The 23,597-nt window shown below is 40.2% G+C and overlaps 1 protein-coding gene across 5 annotated transcripts in view; it reads left to right on the forward strand.

Annotated features, from left to right (window-relative positions):
* EXT2 (exostosin glycosyltransferase 2) overlaps positions 1 to 23,597 on the forward strand; it is a 160,738-nt gene that overhangs the window by 121,941 nt on the left and 15,200 nt on the right. The window contains exon 12 of one of the 5 annotated variants that reach the window (XR_005026155.2): positions 10,432 to 10,910. The exons of the other annotated variants lie outside the window; for them this stretch is intronic. The gene's annotated coding sequence lies outside the window, so the exon portion shown is untranslated. The remainder of the gene's footprint in view (positions 1 to 10,431; positions 10,911 to 23,597) is intronic. 5 annotated transcript variants of the gene reach the window in all.

Genomic DNA, 23,597 nt, shown 5'->3' on the forward strand with positions numbered 1-23,597 from the left:
AGGAAGTAGGAATCCCTTTACCATCACCATCACCAAAAATTAAAAGCTCAAGTTTCCCAGGTTTTTTTTTTTATAAGCACATGTATCACTCCATTTGGGTGTAAGAGAAAATGTTGTCAAATAGTCAGTGTAGTTACTGACCAGCGAAAGGCATGAAAGTAGCTGATAAAACATATATTCATCTTTTTGGATATATTTTTACTCATAGAGATGTCTTTTACTTCATCATGTCCTGGGTGCTGGATGATTTTAAGTATGCTGTCATTCCCCTTTTTTAAAAAAGCAAATTACCTTCTTGTTTCTCCCACCAACTTATAGCAAAAAAGCCAATTTTTTCTGTTTTCTCTCTTAATTGAATGTAGTGATTTCAGACTATACGCAGTGTTTATTTTTGTGGTAAAAGGAGGTAGAAAAAGGGAACATTCAAAGTGAGATAGCCAAGATGGACAGAGTGTTGCCTCTTCAGTATTTTCAACTGATCTAAACTAAGTCTAATAAGTCAATCTTGAGTCAAAACCTTGAGATCTCATGAATATTGAATTCTGGGGTCTTTTTCAACCTTGAGTTTGTTTCAAGCAACAAAGAATGTGTTTGTGAGAGCAAGTGCGGACCTCGAGGACTGGAGCTTGACTCCTCACATCTTTCCTCTGATGATCTGGTTTTTGATTCCACATTGCCTCTAAAGAAGCAATTATTAGGAGTGGTGGGCAGGAAAACACCTTGTTTCCAATAATTGGACTCTTCTCCAGATGCTGCAAAAAGAACAACTTTCATAACTACCTTCTGTGTATAATTTACTGTGTTCCTTTCAATATCCTGGATGTTTGCATACATATTATCTTTTCCCAAACCTGCAAGGCAGTTATTGTCTTTCTTGTTCTCTAAAGACTAAGCAAGGTTAGATAGCTTGCCCATCGTCACACAGCTAATAAATGGAAGAGTTGAGGATTTAAATTTAAGTTTTTCTGACACCATCCTATTTTCCCTGAGGATTTTACACTGTCAGAGACTACTATTCCTCAAAAGTAGTACTTGGAACCAATTGTCCATTCCTTAATTATCTTGGTGCTAAATAAAACAATTTCTCAGGTATCCCTACCTTTGGTGCTTAACAGTAACTTTGTAAAGTTATTTCTTGCATAGTGATTAATATTATGGACAAAGTAGGATAGCTCTGGCCCATGTTTCTGTTCAGTCACTGACAAGTTTGTGATCCTGGACAAATTATTGAATCTCTCTGGGTCTTAGTTTGTTCTTATATAAAACAGCAATAACAATATCTTCTTCACTAGGTTATCATATACACTGGATAAAAATACCTAGTGCCTACCACATGGAAAGTGCTCAGTAAGTACATTTTCTGTGTGGTGAGCAATATGCTATGCACCTTACAAGGCACCATGTTGGCTTCTGCTAACACAAATTCTCTTACTCTTATTTTTCCACTCATGATTCTGCTGTGATCCATGAGAAAGGTTGTTTGTTGTTTTGACTATTCAGAAGGGACATTTCTCTCCTGTAGAGGGTACCTGGTTTTGTGTTGAATCAGAGCACAGAAGATGATGATGCACCTAAATGCTGTTCTTTATGCCAAAGCCTCAGATTATTTCATGCAGGAATTGGGAGCAGACTTGGCTAAATGAACAAACAAGTAACGAAAATACATGTTCCAGGAAGTTAAGCTGGAACCCAGAGCTGCTGCTTTGTCACACTTATCACAGTGTTAGGATTATATCTTGTTAATTGCTTCTCATCCTTCAACACTCAGTTTAAATGTTGAAGCTTTCAGAGAGTCCCCAGACAAAGTTAGGTTCAGAGCACTTTGGACCTCTTTGTAAGCAAATAATTAATTGTGAAATGTGTTGTTTAGTGTCTGCTTTTCTTCTATAATGTAAGCCCCATTGGGGCAGGAACCACAGCTGTCTTGTTCGTGCCCTATCCTCTATGCCTAACCTAGCACATTCCATTCAGTGCTTACTCAGTAATATTTGATGATAATTTGTTGCTGAATAAATATTATCTATGAGCATGCATATGAACTATATGAAACAAATTATTCTGGCCTGCATGCCTTTTGACTTACTATGATCTATAATCTAGATCCAGACATTTTGCAAAAAACAGTTTGGAATTTAAAATGTTACACATGTCTACCGTGTGACCCCACCATTCTTCTCATGGAGATTTACTCTAGAGAAATAAGAGTATATGTATACCCAAATACTTATACACTATTTTCAAAGAACTTTTATTTGTAATAGCCAAAATCTAGAGGAAAAACCCAATGTCTATCCTAAGTTGAATGAATAAAGGAATTGTAGTATATCCATGCAATAGAATACTACTCAGTAATAAATAGGAATAAGTTATTGATACATTTAGCAACATGGTTGTTTTTAAAAATAACGATGAGTGAATGAAGATGAAAAAGAGAACATATTTTATGATTCCATTTATGTAAAAGTCTAGAAAATGCAAACTAATCTTAATGAGTAAAAGATTAGTTGTTACCTGGTGAAAGGGGGACAGGGTCAATCTGTGAGGGGCAGGAGGGAACAGTAACAAAGGGGTACCAAAAACTTAGGAGAAATGGATATGTTCATTGTCTACAATCAGGATGATGATTTTACTAGTGTGTACAGATGTCAAAACACATCAAATTAAACACTTTAAAGAGATTCAGTTTATTGTATGTCAACTATATTTCCAAAAAGCTGTAAAAAAAATTCTATTTACTCTTGCAATAGCATGAAAAATTTAATGAACCGTACGCCAGATACACTATGTTTAATAAAAACTACAGAATGTTTCTGAGAGAAATTGAAGAACAACTTCACCAGTGGCCCCTTATTTGGGCCTTAGACCTTTGAGGAGGCTGTTGTTCGTACTTCTGAGAGGTCAGGATGAGGCAGATTCTGGAAAAATTCCAGATGAGGCTAGAGCCCCTGCTGCTGTGGGGTGGAATGCCACACTGTCAGGAGCAGTGACGAGACAAGAAGTACCGCCCTCCTCCGGTTCTGCAGTTTTCCTGTCTCTTTCTAGTGCCCCCTGTTGGCAAGAGCTAATTGAGAGCCATCCAGCCAAGGTGAGATACAGTCTTAGTTCAGCATCTAAAGCAGAATTTAGGAGCTGTGTTGTGGCTGCAAGATGATAGTATAATAACCAGCACAGTCAACCCGCTTTGGCTGCTCAGCATTCAGCACACCTTCTACACCTATTTGGACTTCCAGACAGTAATAGAAACAGCTTTATTCATATAAACATTGCTCATTCTCTCCACAAGAAGGGAAGACACAAGGTCCCAATAGTTATAATATCAATCTCTGGGTAATTATTAATTCATTCTTTAGTCCCAGGATGTAAATATTCTGACTTAAATAATAAATTGTAGACTTCCAGTTCTGGGTAAGATTGAGGTTCTACCCTATTCTTGGAAAAAGAAGACAGACTGACTGGGGACCTCAGGACTTGAGGGATGGCTCAGCAGTGGGTTCCCTTGGATTTTTTCCTCCCTTCCACCCTTCCTCCCTCTTTGCCTCCCCAGCTTAGTGCTAGAGAAGGTCATAACACTTAGAGGCACAGATAAAAACAAAAAATAAAACCAAGAAAACCCCACTTTACCTTGCCAAAGGACTGGGAAGAAGGCAGCTTTGCAGATGGAACCTTTCTGTCCATACACATTTTACTCCAGGCAAACACCAGGAAAGAAGCCATACATGCCCTGCCAACTAGAGGCTGTAAGTGGAGATGGCCATGCAGTCCCATTGACCGTTCCTGCCCTGCACTGCCAGGAGACATGAGCAGAGGTGGCACACGTCCCCTACCCCTCCACTGTGGAGACTGGTGGAACCCAGCTGACCCTCCACACCCTGTGCCAAGTAAAGGTCAGCAGAGAGGCAGCTGCACAGACTGCTGGGGAGAAGTCCTATCCACCACCTCGAGCCTGTGTCAGGCAACAGCAAGGAGGCAGTACCTCATCCCTTCCTGCCTTGGGAGTGGAGGGAAGGTCATGGGAAGGAGAAAGCTGCAAGAGGGATTCTCTAGATCTGTGTATGAATTCCTGGGTGCACTCCCTCACCTCTCCCTTCAAAGCAGCCCCTGCATGAAACTGACTAGAATCAGCACGGCCAAAGCTTTAAGATATAAACTATGGTATAGAATACTATCCACATTTCAGAGTAGTCTCTGGGTAGCACACAAGTTGGGTAGACTAGAATAGCACTATAAAGTCTTTGAAAACTAGATTGTTATTCAGTTCACAGCCAGTGGGCCAGGATATGCATTCTGAGCCTAAACTTCCTGCTAAATAGAAAAATTAAGAGGAAGTAGCATCACACAGTAATACTCAAAATGTTCAGGATATAAATCAAATTGCAACCTTAATGAGAAAAGATAACACCAAGAGAACACAGATGCTGGAATTCTTTGAAGAGGATTTTAAAATCACTATCATAAAATATCCTGTACTAAGCAGTTTTGAGCACTGTTGAAACAAATGGGAAAATAGAAAGTCTCATCAAAGAAACAAGATACAAAAGAAGAACCAGAAAGAAATTTCAGAACTGAAATTATAGTAGCTGAAGTTTAAAACTCACTGGATGGGCTCAATAGAATGGAGATAACAGGAAAGAATTGGTGAACTTAAGGATAAATTAATAGGAATTCTCCAGTCTGAACAACAGGGGAAAAAAATAGATTAAAAAAAAAAATGAACAGCCTCAGGGACCTGTGGAACAATCACAGAAGCTGTAACATTCACATCGTCAGAGTCCCAGGAGAAGAGAGAGAAAGTGGCGCTGAAAAAACACTTGAAGAAATAATGGCTGAAAATTTCCAAAATTTGGCAAAGGATATTACACTTACTGACTCAAAAAGCTGAGGAAACAACCAACATCCAAAGTATAAGTTGTATTAATTTATCTACACTGTATAAAGTGAATAAATTATAGCAGTAATTCTTAAATAGTAATTGGAAAAGGAGACAGATAAATTTGTCATACACACACATACATACAAGGAAAGGAGAAAATGCAAAGCTGCTACAATATTTGCTTCTGTGGCTTGATCATAAGTTCATAGTTGACATTTATAGCTTTCTTCTGATACTACCAATCCATGTTCACTTTGTTCTCAACCAGCACTCTAGCATATTTATTAGAGACCCCGTTTCTTTAATGGCTCCAGTACTAGTCATACTTTCTGTGTCTTGTTTAGTTTTGAGAAGTTGTTTTTCAAGGAATCTGTTCATTTATACTGTAGAATGTATTGCTTATAAAGTCATTCATCTATTGTTTAAAGTCAGCAGGATTTGGAAAGATGTGGTCTTTTTCATTTCTGATACTGGTAATTTTTTTTCTGCCTTTTTCTTGATCAATTTTGTTAGAGGGATTCCAGTGTCATAATCTTTGCAAAGAATCAACTTTCGATTTTGTTGATTTTTTCTTTATTGTATATTGTTTTGTATTTCATTAACTACCCTTGTTGATTAATTTCTTACTCTTCTTTGATGATTTTATGTTGCTGTTATTTTTCTAGACTTTTAACTTGATATCTTACATCATTTATCTTAGTACTTACCTAATATATGCATTTAAAGTTGTAAATTTCTCCTTAATTGCCAGTTTAGCTGCATTCCCAAATTTTGATTTGTCATATTTTTATTATCCTTAAGTTTAAAGTATTTTCTAATTTCCATTGTAATACCTCCTGTGACCCATAGTTATATAAAAGCATGTTGCTTACTTTTGTCAGTTTCTAAAGTTATCTTTCTCTTACTGATTTCTGATTTGATTCTGCTGTGGTCAGATAATATACTTGATATGATTTCATTATTTTGAAGTTTATTGAGACTGTATAGCCCAGAAAAAGGTCTACTTTAGAAAATAAATGTCTGCATGCCCCTAAAAAGAGTATATATTCTGTAGCTATAGATATAATGATTTTACAAGGTCTCTTAGGTAAGGTTAGTCACTTGCACTTTTAATTTCAATGAAATCAAATATCTGCCTGCTTGTTCTTCTCTAAAAATAGGCATCTCCATTTCTTCTGGTTTTTTTTTTTCTATAGCCTTTAATTCATAGTAATTAAACTCATTGTCCTAGTTTAAATTAATAGTAGTTTAAACAGTATTCGATATGTGAGAATCAAAGAGAAACCATGCAACAGATCTTTCTTACTGTGGTGCCAAAGAATTTTTAGAGGAATTTGGAGAAGCAGAGGGGTCTCCCCATTTGGGAATTTTTCGGAAATGGGAAACCAGCAGTCTTTCAGTATTTAAAGTGGCTTTACTAATCCTTTTTGGAGACAGAATAGACCAGATGACTTCCTGAAATCCCTTCAGGTGTAATGAGTCTAAAGGATCAGAAGTACAGGCACACCTGTAAGGTGTGGTTCCACAAGAAACAGAATCAAATTTCTATGTAAGAAAGGCGTCAGACGCCTTCACTTTCCTGCAAAACCCAGAATGTGTTGCAGAGATCCAGGGACGTCTGGAGGGGGTGGCCAGCAGCACAGTGGTTGCTGTGGGAAGAATACAGCTGGTCCTTGAGTGCAGGACTCAAGGCAGCATGGTAGGCTGGCTCTGCTGCCTCTTCTGAGGCCTGCAGGTGAAGTTGGGCACCAGAGTTCAGCATGCTGTCTGCAGATGGAGGTGTTTTAAGATGGCGCTTTTTTTGGAGGGTTGGAATCATTAACGTACAGAGACCATATTAACGCAGTAGGCTCCATGGTTTGCTTCAGGAACACTGAGCAGAGCCTGAAAGGCAGCTTTCAGATTGCACACTTCCCCAAGGATGAGAAGGAAGTGAGGACCTAATGTAAGCTGCAAGAGGCAGTGAACTCCAGAATCCCTTCCTAGGAGGAGGTTTATTACTGCTGCAACTCTGCTTTCCCCAGCCTTAGTCAAACCATAGCGCAAACAGGCAGTGTTAATCCTGTGTACTGAGGTGCATAGACAACCCCGCCCATCCTAAATGTGGCTTACCACATGCTGTTCCTGCTGATCTGGCTGAGAGAGTCAGAACCTCTGCATGCCTGTTAGCCATTCATAACACTCCAGTTGGAAGGCTGTTTGAAAGAAGCAGTGTTTTTCAACATGAAGGGACCTAGAGATCATTCTGTCACTTCATGCTTTATTGCTGAGGAAACTGAGAGCAAAGAGGTTAAGTTAGTTCTCTAAGGTGTTAAATGGACATTGACTCTAACCCTTAAAGGTACACCATAGCAGTTCTTGGGAGGGAAAGGCCAGACCATGTAGGAGCAGCCTTTTTTCTTCCAGTGTCTGTGGCTTGAGCACACAGACATTTGGGTTTGAGACCTAACAGTGAGTATCATTATTTATTTAATTGGAAAAAAACCCAGGGGTCACTTGCCTGTTTAAATTGGTCCTATTCCCTGTTGGAAGGCAGAGAGTTTGGGGGAAATGTTACATTCCCTCTCCAGCCTCAAAATCAGGAGCTAAAGAATGATCTTCTCTGGCCTTGCGTGTTTCTGACTTGTTTGACAAGCTCTAGTGAGCTACCAGATGTGGAAATTCTTTTCAGCCTGGGATAATTTATTTATCTGTTTATGTATTTTACCAGGAAAGTATCTATTGAGTTCTTGATACTCATTTGTGAGGAACTCCTGAGGGAACAGTAGCAGTGTATAGTGTTACTTGAATGTTTGATTTTTTTTTCATGCCTGTCTGCTTTTATTTTAGACCTAAAGAGCTGGGAAATAAAATGCAACTTGTTTCTCCTCCCCTCCCCCTCCTTAAAGATAGACAGTTTAAAACATGTGGCAGAAAATGAGCCATGCAGACTTGGCTGAATATATGAACCCATGAATTTATTTTTCCTTTCATACTTTGATCTTCATTTCCAACCATAAAAATTATTAGTAGCACTTAAGTGTTGAACATTTTTCACCTGGGAGATGTGAAACACTCTTGGCTAATAACACTGGTTATAAAGTCAGTACTTCATGTGGGGATGGGAATTGACTAAAAGCAACTGTGTTGCTGCGTGCACAGAATGCTGATGCCTTTCTTTTACTGCCTGGGCATCCTGTAGGTGGGGGAGACTGGTTAGATCTCTTGAGGGCTAATAAATTAAGAGAACTTATTTGTATTATTTTGTTGACAGCTCCCTAAGGTAATGGCAAGTATATACTCAAAAGAATCATGGGAAGAGAGCAAAATATCATGGAATGCCCACATTTTTTCAACAGTACATGCAACCATCTTTGAGTGGGTTTTCCTAGTATAAGAAGAACCCAGAGGAAAGGGACCAAAGTGAGAATGAGCTTACTCTGTGTGGTCACAGTCATAAGCAGATTGATGCAACGAGGGTGGAAGTTGTGTTTAGGTTAACAATGGAAGCTAAGGTGGTTAGGCAATATAGGGCCAGCTATGGGGCTAATTGGCCAGCTAAAAAGTTCAAGGTGGTGAAGAGGTTTTGTAGGTTTATAGAAAGCTATATGGTCAAAGCAGTCAGATCACAGGATGAATTAGAGCTGACAGAGAATGAAGGCAGGGAAAGCCAGTTAGATAGTAGTAGTGGAAAATCTAGACTTAATGTTCAAATAGATTGAAAAACCAAGGAGAAGGAAAAGACAGACTTACCCATAGTTCAGTTTTATTTGGGATGAGGGAGCTCGGCTGGGGCTCTATGTAACAGTTACATTTTCAGAAGAATTAGTAAAATGTATAGTTATCTATCCAGGGCGAGTAGGAGAGATGATATAATCTGTGATTCTAAATAAACTATTCCACTTTTTCTCTTCTAACTAGAAGAGCTGAAAGGTGAAAATAACCTATCATGGAATTAGACTTCATAATAACCTCTTTTAAAATCTAGCAGATAACTGTAAAAACAAGACTACCTCTGTCTTTCTGTTGTTACCTCTCCAAGCCTTCTGCCTGTGCAAGTGCCATGGATACCCAGTCTGAGGAACAAATAAATATCCAACAAGTCTTAGACTGGCTCTGAAGGTTGTTTCTCACAGACTTTTGGGGATGATCCTTCTGATAGGAAATTAACTGCTTTCTTCCTTGGATTTAAGCCAGAACCCTAAATCTGAAGATGTACTCAGGTTCATTGGGAATCTAGGGAGGGTCTCTTCAGAAAGCTTTTCCTTAAGGGGATATGGGACTGCCTAGTCTCATCCTGCCATGTGCTCTAGGGCAGGCTTACCCTTTGAGCTCACCTGTGGCTCGGTTCTTACATAGCCAAGACTAATAGAAGGGTGCATCCCTAAAGGAGGGCCAGAATGCAAGGGGGCATTCCTGCAGTGGCTGGATAATGTTGTTACTAGAGTACCTCAGCCTTCAGCAGTACCAGCACTTCAGATTTCCGTCCCTGGACCTCTTGGCTAACTCAGATCCTTGAGCCTTTACAGGGTCTGACCTAGTGGGTGCCTGGGAAGATTGGGGATTCAAGTGTGTGGATGATGTACTGTGGCAGGAATGCACCATGGATCCAGTCCAGGAGTTAGCCCACATGGCTGCCGGCCGTGGGATTACAGTGAGCCAGTTCCATTTTTGGCATGCACTTAAGTCAGGCTTGCCAAAGCTTTTCTGGATCAGCATTTGTGTTGGGTCTGACACTAAAGCTTTAAAAGGTAGCTAGAACTATTTTGCTAAAGTTGAGCTTTTTGAAAACTATAAATTTCTTAGGACTTGTATGCCTTCTTCATTAAGTATATGAAAAAGTACATGGCTGTAAGCTCCCTTTGAGCCTTGTATTGTATCTGAGTGAATGACAGTACCCCTCTGAGTACCTTGCCTGGGCCTGGCCATAATATCAATACAGTATTGAATTTGAAAAGCACACCTGTCTGTCTTTACCTCTGTTTTTCACTTTTCTTAAGCACAGTTGACCTTTGAACAATGAAGGGGTGAGGGACAGCAACCCTCTGCACATTTGAAAATCTGTGTATAACTTTTGATTCCCCCAAAACTTAACTAATACCCTACTGTTGACTGGAAGCCTTACTGATAATATAAACAGTTCACACATACTTTGTATGTTACATGTATTATACATACTTGTACTCTTACAATAAACTAAGCTAAAGAGAAGAAAATACTTTTTTAAATTGTCACAAAAAACTTTCCAGTATATTTATTGAGAATACCTGTGTATAAGTGGACCCACACAGTTCAGACCCATGTTGTACAAGGCCCACTGCACTTGCAGAGTAACATAGAGACTGTTGTCCTCAGAAGAGGGAGCGGGTCAAATGGCACATTTCTGACAGTGTCCTTGCCTGTGAGGTATAGTCAGAGCCTCCCTCAGAGGAGACGTGTGAAAACCGGGATGGGGGTCGGGCGGTGTGAGTTGTTCTTTCTTAAAGCATTACCTCGGTGGGGCGTTCTCCACTGTGCTTTAGGCTACCTACTTTCAGCCCGTAGGAGAACGAGATAATCTGTTAGATGTGTCCTCTCTCCAGCTTGCATTGATTTACACCTCCAAGACTCACGGGACCTGGAGGAAAATAGTTCACGTGGGCCGCTGCTGCAGCCAGACCTGCTGAAAGAGGATCCAAAACAGCCGGCCAGGAACCCGTGGAGGCGCTGAGAGACGCCGTGGTGAGGTTTGACCTCATGAGCTCTTCTGAAGCACCCAGTTCCCATTGGAGAATAAGTCAAGCAAATATTAAGCGAAGGAAATCGAATCAGTATGCTGAACATTGAAGTAACATCTGATGTTTAAAAAGCACCCAGTTGGGAATTACAATAGAATGACACTTTTTTTCTTTCTCACTGAGCAAATTAAAATAACAAGCTCAGAACTTATTTTCCCAGCCATTAATGAAACAGCAGATGCAGGCTTGGGCCTCCCTATCCTAAAGAGGAAAAGCATGCTTCCTGCTGGCACAGCCTGCCATGTGGGTGTCTCCTCCTTAGACCCCTGTCCCAAATAAGTCAGGTGAGTTGGTTTCACTGTTTTCCATAAGTGCGTCTTTTGTGCCAGGCAGTGCTGGTGTGGAATCTCCTGACCTTACCACTCCTGGCCCTGTGCGCTCCCCACTATGCCTCAATGTCTTTTCTGTCTGCAGCACTGTCAGGGCCACCTGGCTTTGTAGCTCCAGGCCTCAGGAACTAATGCTTATAATGTGGGATAGTTATTTTAAAGAGGTGTTGGTACACTTGATGGTTTAAAGAATGCATACTTTCCCTCCCTCCATTCAAAAGTAGATATCTGCCGGGATAGTCCAACCTTGAAAGGATCCATATGTTTGGGAGTTATTGTTCCAAAAGCTGCTTGTTGCCTCATTGGGATTGATTACAGGCTTTGACTGCTCCAGGAATTCAGAGCTTCAGAATTTGGCTTATGATTTGGGGATATGGGGAATTTGTCTTGCATGGGCTGCTTATCTGCCTTGATTTTGATAGAGATGCTTAAAGGAGGTTGTGGGCAGGCCTTGGCATAAGGCCAGGGGAAATGAAAGCCACAGCAGCATCCAGGCCCTGAACCTTCCCAGCAGCTTTCAGGAGGGCAGCATGTAGCTTTGTTAGGAAAGTTGTGTATTGTTCCCAAATGTGAAACTGCACCATTCTTGCCTTTTGTAAAACTCCTTGCAAAATCATGCGTTTGAGACATGGTTGGTGATTGCAGTTGAACTAAAGATAGCAACTCCATGTTTTGGAAGAATAAAAGGAAAACTTCAAGGATCCTCACCGTAGCAATGTCATGACTGGGAAAATGGGTCTTAAGAAAGCAAGGTGAACTAGTCTGTGTAATATTTACATCTCACCTCTTAGATCGGATTTATTTCTTGGTGCTCAAAAATTGGTACCTAGGGTTTACATTAATTGTGATTGCTGTATATTTGCTACTGTCTTTTGGCTGGTTTAGATCAAGAGTTGGCAACCTTTATTTCTAGTTTCCCAAGAAATCTTGGGTTGGGCTGAAGTTTTACGGGTTCGGGCAGAGGTCCTGATCAGATGCTGACACTGCTCTTGGAGAGGAAATGAAGGGGCTAACTTCTCACAAGCAGGGTCACTAAATACATCCACAGCATAGATCTGGGGCTGGATTGAAAACCTCCCCTAATTTGGAGCAGTACATTTGGCAGGATTGTGTCTGCCTTGTTTACTACTGTGTGTTTAAACATGTGGCACATAGTGGCAGAGTGGCTCAGTAACTATTTATTGACTGAATGAATGAACTTAATGTATTTGGGCATGAATTTTTCTACATATGGTTTCTGTTAATAAAATTACAAGGAGTAACTCAAGCTTAAATTATTCCATATTCTATATTCAATGGGAGAATCCTGGTCTTTTACTCACTGGCTTGTTGAACGGATAAAGAATAACTGTATTCATCACTTACCTGGTTAAGTACAATGGGGATCTCAATTCTCACTTTGTAATTTAACTTCCTTCTCTTAAAATGAAATCTGTGATGCTTTTCCTTTATTCTCTGCCTCCCCATCCCAAACCCATGGTAAGTAATCTTTTTTTTGTACTTTTTCCTGCATCTTTGCTGTCTTTCATCTCTAGCTTTTATGCATAGATGTTAGCTTCTCTAATGGTAAGCTCCTTAGTTAACAAGATAAATGCTTTATTTTTGTATTCTTTCTCTGTAGTGTAAGACAGTCTGTTAAAAGTAGTTGGGAGCAGCTTATTTTTGACAAAAAGTACAAATGCAGTTTGATGGAAGAAAGCTTTTGTTAACAAATGGTGCTGTACGAATTGGACATCACAGGTAGAAATTTAATCTAGACCCTAAACCTAACACCTGATAGGAAAATGAACTGAAAATGAATCATGAGTTTAAATGTAAAGCATAAAACTACAAAACTTTCAGAAAAAAAAACTTTTAAAGAGAAAGTCTTCAGAATGTAGGGCTAGACAGAATTTGCTAAGTCTGGAAAAATTGATAAATTGGACCTCACCAAAATTAAAAACTTTTGCTCTGTGAATGAAACACTCATGAAGACAATGAAAAGACAGGCTACCGGCTGAGAGAAAATATTTGCAAACTACATATCCAACAAAAGACTAAGCATTTAAGATACATAAAGAACTCTCAAAATTGGACAATACAAAACAATCCAATCAGAAGATGGGCAAAGGACATGAAGAGACATTCCACTGAAGAGGATATACACATGGCAGACAACCCATGAAAAGATTTTCAATGTCAGTAACCATTAAGGAAAAAAGTACACAGGGTCACTATGCCTTACATCTTACAACTGATTTTGAATCTGCAATTACCTCCAAGTAAAATGTTTAATTTAAAAAATTCTGGTAGCTCAATAAATATCTGTGAATTGAATGCATACATGAATTAATAAATAGAAATACTCAAATCTGCCAATCCCTCAACTCTATGACTTTAGCTTGCTGTTGGATTGCCTTTCTAGAACGTAATGTCAGGATTAATATATATATTTTTTTATTTTGTTATCTTTAATCTACAATTACTGAAGAACATTATGTTTACTAGGCTCCCCCATTTACCAAGTCCCCCCCACACACCCCATTACAGTCACTGTCCATCTGCTTAGTAAGATGCTGTAGAATCACTACTTGTCTTCACTGTGTTGCACAGCCATCCCCATGCCACCCCCCTACATTATACATGCTAATCGGTAATGCCCCCTTTTCTTTTTCCCCACCCTTATCCCTCCCTTCCCACCCATCCTCCCTAGTCGCTTTCCCTTTGGTAACTGTTAGACCGTTCTTGGGTTCTGTGATTCTGCTGCTATTTTGTTCCTTCAGTTTTTCTTTGTTCTTATACTCCACAGGTGAGTGAAATCATTTGATACTTGTCTTTCTCTGCCTGGCTTATTTCTCTGAGCATAATACCCTCTAGCTCCATCCATGTTGATGCAAATAGTAGGATTTGTTTTCTTATGACCGAATAATATTCCATTGTGTATATGTACCACATCTTCTTTATCTATTCATCTACTGATGGACACTTAGGTTGCTTCCATTTCTTGGCTATTGTAAATAGTGCTGTGATAAACATAGGGGTGCATCTGCCTTTTTCAAACTGGGCTGCTGCATTCTTAGGGTAAATTTCTAGAAGTGGAATTCCTGGGTCAAATGGTGTGTCTATTTTGAGCTTTTTGAGGAACCTCCATACTGCTTTCCACAATGGTTGAACTAATTTATATTCCCACCAGCAGTGTAGGAGGGTTCCCCTTTCTCCACAACCTCACCAACATTTGTTGTTGTTTGTCTTTTGGATGGTGGCAATCCTTACTGGTGTGAGGTGATATCTCACTGTGGTTTTAATTTGCATTTCTCTGATGACTAGCGATGTGGAGCATCTTTTCATGTGTCTGTTGGCCATCTGAATTTCTTCTTTGGAGAACTGTCTGTTCAGCTCCTCTGCCATTTTTTAATTGGATTATTTGCTTTTTGTTTGTTGAGGTGCATGAGCTCTATATATTTTGGATGTCAACCCTTTATTGGATATGTCATTTATGAATATATTCTCCCATAATGTAGGGTACCTTTTTGTTCTATTGATGGTGTCGTTTGCTATACAGAAGCTTTTCAGCTTGATATAGTCCCACTTGTTCATTTTTGCTTTTGTTTCCCTTCCCTGGAGAGATATGTTCATGAAGAAGTCGCTCATGTTTATGTCCAAGAGATTTTTGCCTATGTTTTTTTCTAGGAGTTTTATGGTTTCATGACTTACATTCAGGTCTTTGATCCATTTCGAATTTACTTTTGTGTATGGGGTTAGAAAGTGATCCAGTTTCATTCTCTTACATGTATCTGTCCAGTTTTGACAGCACCATGTGTTGCAGAGGCTGTCATTTCCCCATTGTATGTCCATGGCTCCTTTATCATATATTAATTGACGATATATGTTTGGGTTAATGTCTGGAGTCTCTATTCTGTTCCACTGGTCTGTGGCTTTGCTCTTGTGCCAGTACCAAATTTGTCTTGATTACTGTGGCTTTGTAGTAGAGCTCGAAGTTGGGGAGCAAGATCCCCCCCCCACTTTATTCTTCCTTCTCAGGATTGCTTTGGCTATTCGGTGTCTTTGGTGTTTCCATATGAATTTTTGAACTATTTGTTCCAGTTCGTTGAAGAATGCTGTTGGTAATTTGATAGGGATTGCATCAAATCTGTATATTGCTTTGGGCAGGATGGCCATTTTGACTATGTTAATGCTTCCTAGCCAAGAGCATGGGATGAGTTTCCATTTGCTTGTGTCCTCTTTAATTTCTCTTAAGAGTGTCTTATAGTTTTCAGGGTATAGGTCTTTCACTTCCTTGGTTAGGTTTATTCCTAGGTATTTTATTCTTTTTGATGCAGTTGTGAATGGAATTGTTTTCCTGATTTCTCTTTCTGCTAGTTCATTGTTAGTGTATAGGAAAGGCTCAGATTTCTGTGTATTAATTTTGTATCCTGCAACTTTGCTGTGTTCCGATATCAGTTCTAGTAGTTTTGGAGTGGAGTCTTTAGAGTTTTTTATGTACAATATCATGTCATCCGCAAATAGTGAAAGTTTAACTTCTTCTTTACCAAGTTGGATTCCTTGTATTTCTTTGTTTTGTCTAATTGCCATGGCTAGCACCTCCAGTACTATGTTGAATAACAGTGGGGAGAGTGGGCATCCCTGTCTTGTTCCCGATCTCAGAGGAAAAGCTTTCAGCTTCTCGCTATTCAGTATGATGTTGGCTGTGGGCTTATCATATATGGCCTTTATTATGTTGAGGTACCTGCCCTCTATACCCATTTTGTTGAGAGTTTTTATCATGAATAGATGTTGAATTTTGTCAAATGCTTTTTCAGCATTTATGTGGTTTTTGTCTTTCTTTTTGTTTATGTGGTGGATGAGGTTGATGGATTTTCGAATGTTGTACCATCCTTGCATCCCTGGGATGAATTCCACTTGGTCATGGTGTATGATCCTTTTGATGTATTTTTGAATTCGGTTTGCTAATATTTTGTTGAGTATTTTTGCATCTATGTTCATCAGGGATATTGGTCTGTAATTTTCTTTTTTGGTGGGGTCTTTGCCTGGTTTTGGTATTAAGGTGATGTTGGCTTCATAGAATGAGTTTGGGAGTATTCCCTCCTCTTCTATTTTTTGGAAAACTTTAAGGAGAATGGGTATTATGTCTTCTCTGTATGTCTGATAAAATTCCGAGGTAAATCCATCTGGCCCAGGGGTTTTGTTTCTGGGTAGTTTTTTGATGACTGTTTCAGTTTCTTTGCTGGTAATTGGTTTGTTTAGATTTTGTGTTTCTTCCTTGGTCAGTCTTGGAAGATTGTTAATTTTTCTAAGAAGTTGTCCATTTCTTCTAGGTTTTCCAGCTTGTTATCATATAGGTTTTCATAGTATTCTCTAATAATTCTTTGTATTTCTGTGGGGTTCGTCGTGATTTTTTTCTTTCTCGTTTCTGATTCTGTTGATGTGTGTTGATTCTCTTTTTCTCTTAATAAGTTTGGCTAGAGGCTTATCTATTTTGTTTATTTTCTCAAACAACCAGTTCTTGGTTTCATTGATTTTTTTCTATTGTTGTATTCTTCTCAATTTTATTTATTTCTTCTCTGATCTTTATTATGTCCCTCCTTTTTCTGACTTTAGGCCTCATTTGTTCTTCTTTTTCCAATTTCGATAATTGTAACATTAGACTATTCATTTGGGTTTGTTCTTCCTTCTTTAAATATGCCTGGATTGCTATATACTTTCCTCTTAAGACTGCTTTCGCTGGGTCCCACAGAAGTTGGGGCTTTGTGTTGTTGTTGTTATTTGTTTCCATATATTGCTGGATCTCCATTTTAATTTGGTCGTTGATCCATTGATTATTTAGGAGCATGTTGTTAAGCCTCCATGTGTTTGTGGGCCTTTTTGCTTTCTTTGTACAATTTAGTTCTAGTTTTATTCCTTTGTGGTCTGAAAAGTTGATTGGTAGAATTTCAATCTTTTTGAATTTACCGAGGCTCTTTTTGTGGCCTAGTATGTGGTCTGTTCTGGAGAATGTTCCATGTGCACTTGAGAAGAATGTGTGTCCTGTTGCTTTTGGATATAGAGTTCTATAGATGTCTATTAGGTGCATCTGTTCTAGTGTGTTGTTCAGTGCCTCTGTGTCCTTACTTATTTTTCTGTCTGTTGGATATATCCTTTGAAGTGAATGGTGTGTTGAAGTCTCCTAAAATGAATGCATTGCATTCTATTTCCTCCTTTAGTTCTGGTCGAATTTGTTTCACATATGCTGGTGCTCCTGTATTGGGTGCATATATATATTTATAGTGGTTATATCCTCTTGTTGGACTGGCCCCTTTATCATTATGTAATGTTCTTCTTTATCTCTTGTTACTTTCTTTGTTTTGAAGTCTATTTTGTCTGATACTAGTACTGCAACACCTGCTTTTTTCTCCCTGTTGTTTGCATGGAATATCTTTTTCCATCCCTTGACTTTTAGTCTGAGCATGTCTTTGGGTTTGAGTTGAGTCTCTTGTAAGCAGCATATAGATGGGTCTTGCTTTTTTATCCATTCTGTTACTCTGTGTCTTTTGATTGGTGCATTCAGTCCATTTACATTTAGGCTGATTATTGAAAGATATATACTTATTGCCATTGCAGGCTTTAGATTCGTGGTTACCAAAGGTTCAAAGTTAGCTTCTTTAATATCTTGGCTGCCTAACTTAACTCACTTATTGAGCTATTATAGACATAGTCTGGTGATTCTTTATTTCTCTCCCTTCTTATTCCTCCTCCTCCCTTCTTTATATGTTGGGTGTTTTATTCTGTGCTCTTTTGAGTTTCCTTTAACTGATTTTGTGGGTAGTTGATTTTATTTTTTGCCTTTAGTTAGTATTTGGTTGATCTGCTTTCTTTGCTGTGATTTTATTTTCTCTGGTGACATTTATTTAGCCTTAGGAGTGCTTACATCTAGAGCAGTCCCTCTAAAATACCCTGTAGAGGTGGTTTGTGGGAGGCAAATTCCCTTAACTCTTGTTTGTCTGGGAATTGTTTAATCCCTCCTTCCTATTTAAATGATAATTGTGCTGGATACAGTATTCTTTGTTCAAGGCCCTTCTGTTTCATTGCATTAAATATATAATGCCATTCTCTTCTGGCCTGTGAGGTTTCTGTTGAGAAGTCTGATGCTTGTCTGATGGGTTTTCCTTTGTAGGTGACCTTTTTCCTCCTCTAGCTGCCTTTAAAACTCTGTCCTTGTCCTTGATCTTTGCCATTTTAATTATTATGTGTCTTGGTGTTGTCCTCCTTGCATCCCTTCTGTTGGGAGTTCTGTGGACTTCTGTGGTCTGAACAATTATTTCCTCTCCCAGTTTGGGGAAGTTTTCAGCAATTATTTCTTCAAATACACTTTCTATTCCTTTTTCTCTCTCTTCTTTTTCTTGTACCTCTATAATGCAGATATAGTTCCTTTTGGATTGGTCACACAGTTCTCTTAATATTGTTTCATTCCTGGAGATCCTTTTATCTCTCTCTGCGTCAGCTTCTATGCGTTCATGTTCTCTGGTTTCTATTCCATCAATGGCCTCTTGTATCTTATCCATTCTGCTTAAAAATCCTTCCAGAGGTTGTTTCATTTCTGTAATCTCCTTCCGGACGTTATCCCTTAGCTCTTGTATATTTCTCTGCAGCTCCGTCAGCATGGTTATGACCTTTATTTTGAATTCTTTTTCAGGGAGATTGGTTAGGTCCATCTCCCCAAATTCCTTCTCCGGAGAGGATGTCTGGGTTAGTCTGGTCTGTATCAAATTCTTCTGCCTTTTCATGGCGATAGAGGTAGTTGTGGGGAGCTGGCGTGTGTGTTGGCTGGGAGAACATCCCTTCTTGCTGGTTTGTGGCCTTCCTCTCCTGGGAGAATGGCGACCCCTAGCGGCTTTTGCTGAGCAGCTGCGCGCAGACGGGGTTTCTAATTCTTACCCAGCCACTGTGAAAGAAACTCTGCCCTGCTGCTGTGGGCATGGCCAGCCTCAGGCTGCTGCTCCACTATCGTGGAGCGGCATTGGAGGGGAAACGGGCGGGAGGCTGTTTATCTCTGTGAGAGGCCTCCGAGCTGTGCTGCTGCCCAGGTCTTACTGTCCTGTTTCCCTAGTATCCAGCACACCACTCACTGTGTGTCTGCACTCCGGTGTGGATGGCTAGGGCTGGGTGTTTAGCAGTCCTGGGCTCCCTCTCCCTCCCTGCTCCGACTCCTCTCCTCCCGCCGGGAGCTGGGGTGTGAGGCACTGGGTTCTCGCAGGTGTAGATGTAGCCTGGCTGTTGTCCTGTATCTTCTGGTCTCTCTTTTAGGGATAGTTGTATTTGTTGTATTTTCAAAAATATATATGGTTTTGGGAGGAGATGTCCGCTGCTCCATTCATGCTGCCATCTTGGCTCCACCCCTCCAGGATTAATATTTTTAAGATAGAAAATCTCAGGATTTTTTTTTTAATGTTGTTGAGGACATCATCTGTTTTGAGAGTTTGCACTTTATTCTTGTTTTTGCCTTTTATTGTTAACCACCCCAAATAGTTTTTCTAGTAGAGTTAGAATATAAATACATAATCTTAAAGAGTCCCTCTTGATGCTCCTTGATGTTCCACTGAAAGATTATGGGTTTAAGGGCATAGATAGGGCACCATGATGAAATTAACCGATTAAATAATCATTTTGGAACTGCATACATGCTTCACAGTTAGCCAGGATTATGAATTTATGGTCAATGCCAATTTCTGCCTTGCCCAGTAAAAAGAACATGAAAATTTGGCCAGTTTTGCAATAGCATCCTGACTGCAAACATAAGTCACTAGGGCAGTGACTTGAAGTAAGGAGAGCTCCTCATTGCTGGACAGAGCCAATAGCTTTGGTCCTCTGTCATTTAAATTGGGTCTCACCAAAATAACTTGAAATTTTGAATGTTTAATGATTATTTATAAAAACGGAACTCTCTTATTTCTATTTGTGTAGAATCGTATTAGCTCATGATGACTGTTCTTCTTTTAGCTATGTTAAACAATCCCCTGGAACCTGGTTTAATGATAGTATGCCCACCCCTGGAGTTGAGGTTATGGAAATAAAAATGATTTCATGTTTAGTGGGTCTTAAGAAGCATAAAATTAGAAAGCCCATGACCCCATCCTGACCCATCTCTTCCTCCTCCCATCCCCTCAAACTTGTGTCTTTTCTTCCCTTTATTATCTCTCAAGAGATTCATTGCCTCCTGAAAAGTAGTAGTTGAATTTAATCTTTCATTCAGCCACTTTTTGCTTCTATTTCCTTCTCTGTCCCAAAGCCTCACAGATTACAAGATTCCAGTAGGCCCTCGGATGTCCTATGTGGAATCTTACAAGTTTGCTACACAGCTGATAGGAGTTTTTCTCCTGTGTGTGAGCATGTGGCTTTCTTTACTAAATGGAAACCACACGCATGAAGAGCCTTCAGCTTTTAGAAGACAAGCACTGAGGGGAGCCAAGAGCCCTGTCATTTTCCGCACCTTGCCTCGCTCTGTCCTGTGCCCGACCGGCTTGGTCACTCAGCATCCGTGTGTGACTCTGCTACCTCTGCCACTAGCATCTAAAGAACACTGGCACCAAATGTGATTTCAGAGTCTGACTTGTTTTACAAGTGAGGAACTGATGCTGGGAGAGGAGGTGCTTTTTAGAATCAGATGAGTGGAAAATCATATGACCTCATGAACAAAGATGTGTGTGACTGCACGGGGAGGTAGGAGCCAGCTTAGGGTTGAACCTGCCAGGTCACCTTGGGAGAGCCACATTCTCTCCAGCCGTGCCTTCTCGTGTACAGTGGGAAACTGGGCCGAGTGAGCTCTGCCTTCCAAGTGACCTCTGGCTGCAAGTCTGTGAGATAGCGTGGGCAGGGGTCAGGGGCTCAGACTGCCAAATTGTGAGTTTTCTCCTTACCATGCCTGGAAGACCATCTAGTGAGATGGTACAGATACAGGAATGAGGCAAACGTTTTAAAGTCACCTTTTTCAGTATTTGTCTTCTTAAAAATGGTAACTGTTGGAACATTTAATAGCACACATTCCTCTGTCAACTATGGCCAGCCCTGTCTACCTCTTTGCCTTCATCACTGCCTCAGGCATGAAGAAAGAACTTGGAAGGAATGGAGATCATATTCCCCAACACCAAGGTACTAACCTCCAGCCAGATTGGGGCAATAGGATTGCTACCAAACCCCAAGAAGCTTTCCTATGAATACTGGTCTTCCTACTTGGCTTATTTTAAGCAGAAACCTGCCTTGGGTTGGCAAGTCCGTCTCTCAGACAGACTGAACTGAGCTAACAAGTAAATCTTAATACATAACATGACATGTACGACATGTACATAGATTTGTCAAAACCAGTCAGCTTTAGGGAACTCCAGGTGACAACTTCAGGGCTCCCTTGCTCTAGATGTCTAGCATTAACATTTAATTGTGTCCCAGGCATGGACACAGGCTCTTCGGCTTTTTGCAGAGCATTCCCTTGACAAAACTACCAACCAATGTGATTAAAAGCATGAGTTAAAAATGAAACCACTCAGTCTCTCCACTTCATTTTAGGAAATTCTAAATATAAAAGGTGAGCTTTGTTCCCAGGGGGCTGAGAGTGAATCCAATAAATGGCTCATCTGTGGAAACTAGCTAGGAACTGGAATCCAGCCAGCTAACCCTTTCCCATCTGGGCAGCATGCAAGACAAGCCTGAAGGGAAGAGGGCCACTAATTCAAAGATGTTTGCAAGTTGGATCCCTTGCAGCTCTGCCTTGTCTGACCTGGACATGTGACCACAGGATTTGGGCTCATTTGTAGAGTTCTGGTCTATTTCAACGGCTGGGGAGTGACAAAACCCAGGGGGCATGTGCAAGGAGAGGAAAGAAACCCTGGCCCAGTGGGATGTGCCTTGGGTCTATATGCCCAGCATTTCCCTCAGCACGTCTTAGTCCATCTCTTGGCTCACAAATCCTGATACATGTGGCCTCCCTCTCGCCCAGTAGCAATATCCCTGTGGAACTATGCCTTTGAAAGTGTGGTAACTGTGGCAGCCACTTCAGAGAACTACTTTTTCTTCTAGAGCTGACCCTTGATTTCATAACTATATATCCCAGATGGGCACCACCTGTTCTTACACCTTCCCCCTTCTCCCCCCAGTCTGTTTCCTGTATCTAACTGTGGTTTGCACACACCCTGAGTTTAAAATGCACTCTCTAAACTGGCTTAGAATATAGTGCATTATTCTCTTTTCAGGAACATTTATTGGGTACCCATATGTGTATGACCTTTTAAACAAGTTAAATAATGCAGACCATGCTGTTTAGAAACTTACAGCCTGCAACTAATCACAGTTGATGAGTTAGTTTCCTTGGTACTAGGTTAGTGAGGAAGAAGATAAAAGATTTTAGCCCTCAAAAGACATTAGAGGCCACTTAATTCAGCTGCTCATTCTGCGGATGGCAGAGTAAAGCAGGACATGAATAGGTCAGTTGCACCCCTCCCCCATGGCAGAGCTAGTTCTGGACCTACTTTAACCATGTCTTTCTGTGTACTTCCTGTAGAGGTAACCTAGGCCGCCTTCTGTGCCTTTTAGACAAAGGTAGAAGATCTTAGTTTGATCCTCTAATATTCGGAAGCCTCAAAAGAGCTCAGAAAGTTTAAGAAAGAAAAAAGAGTAGCTAGACAACTTCAGAAATAGCCAAGTGAGCACAGCTTGGAGTCCAGAGAGGAGGAAATGCTCATAAGCCAGGTAAGAGGCAGTTAGGGCCAAGATTATAGAAATTAGAATGGAAGGGAATTGGAGGATACAACTGGAGGATGGTATTATGTTGTTAGAATCCCTGAATAGTGCTGTGGAATAGGCCCCAAATGTAACAGCTGTTAAATTATTGCCAAGACCCTAATCAAAACGTAGAGTTTATTGTAACAGACATAGGGTTCTGTCTTAAAAGATGTGTGTGATTAAAAATAGGTTAGAACACCATGTATGGAGGACTTCAACAGTATAGGCAAACAATTGAATGATGGCATTGTGACTTGAACATTGCAGTGGAAGCACTCTTACTACAACTACAGGGATATAAGGTGAAGTTTCAAATGCCCACACTACAATATATGAAGGCATCTGTTAGTAATGACAAAAGGCTGACCCCAGATAATTTCCCTAAGGTAAAAAAAAAAAAGTTGAATTAGAATGGGAGGTAGGTAGCCATGAGGAGAGGAGGCAGAATTTGAGTTCTTGCTCTTCTGGCCAGGAAAATGCTTTACTACATACATAATCGATTTTGTACTACACTGGGGCTCCATTAGAGCAGACCCATCCCATTCTGTTCCACTTCGTTTTGATTCTGTAGTCAGCTGCAGAGTTATAGATGAAGTGACAAGGATGGTATCTTGATTGTATCCAGCTGCCTGGAATCAGTCAGGCACAGAGAGGCCCCGCATGAGGAACAGTACTCACTAAAGCTCCAAAGGAATCTGAAATTCAGGACACCTCTGATGCTTTTAGAGCAGCGTAGTTTTAGAGCATTCTGTCACCCAGTCTCACCAAATTAAGAGAAGTGGGTAAGTGGCTTCAGTTAGCAGGAAACAGACTGAAATCTTATCAGCACTCAACCCTAAAACTGAGCCAATATTATTGTTGCTGCAAACAGGGGCTTGAAAAGAACTCCTTGGGGAA

The sequence above is a fragment of the Manis pentadactyla genome, chromosome 9 (genome assembly GCF_030020395.1).
Source record: "Manis pentadactyla isolate mManPen7 chromosome 9, mManPen7.hap1, whole genome shotgun sequence".
Taxonomy (NCBI): Eukaryota; Metazoa; Chordata; class Mammalia; order Pholidota; family Manidae; genus Manis; species Manis pentadactyla.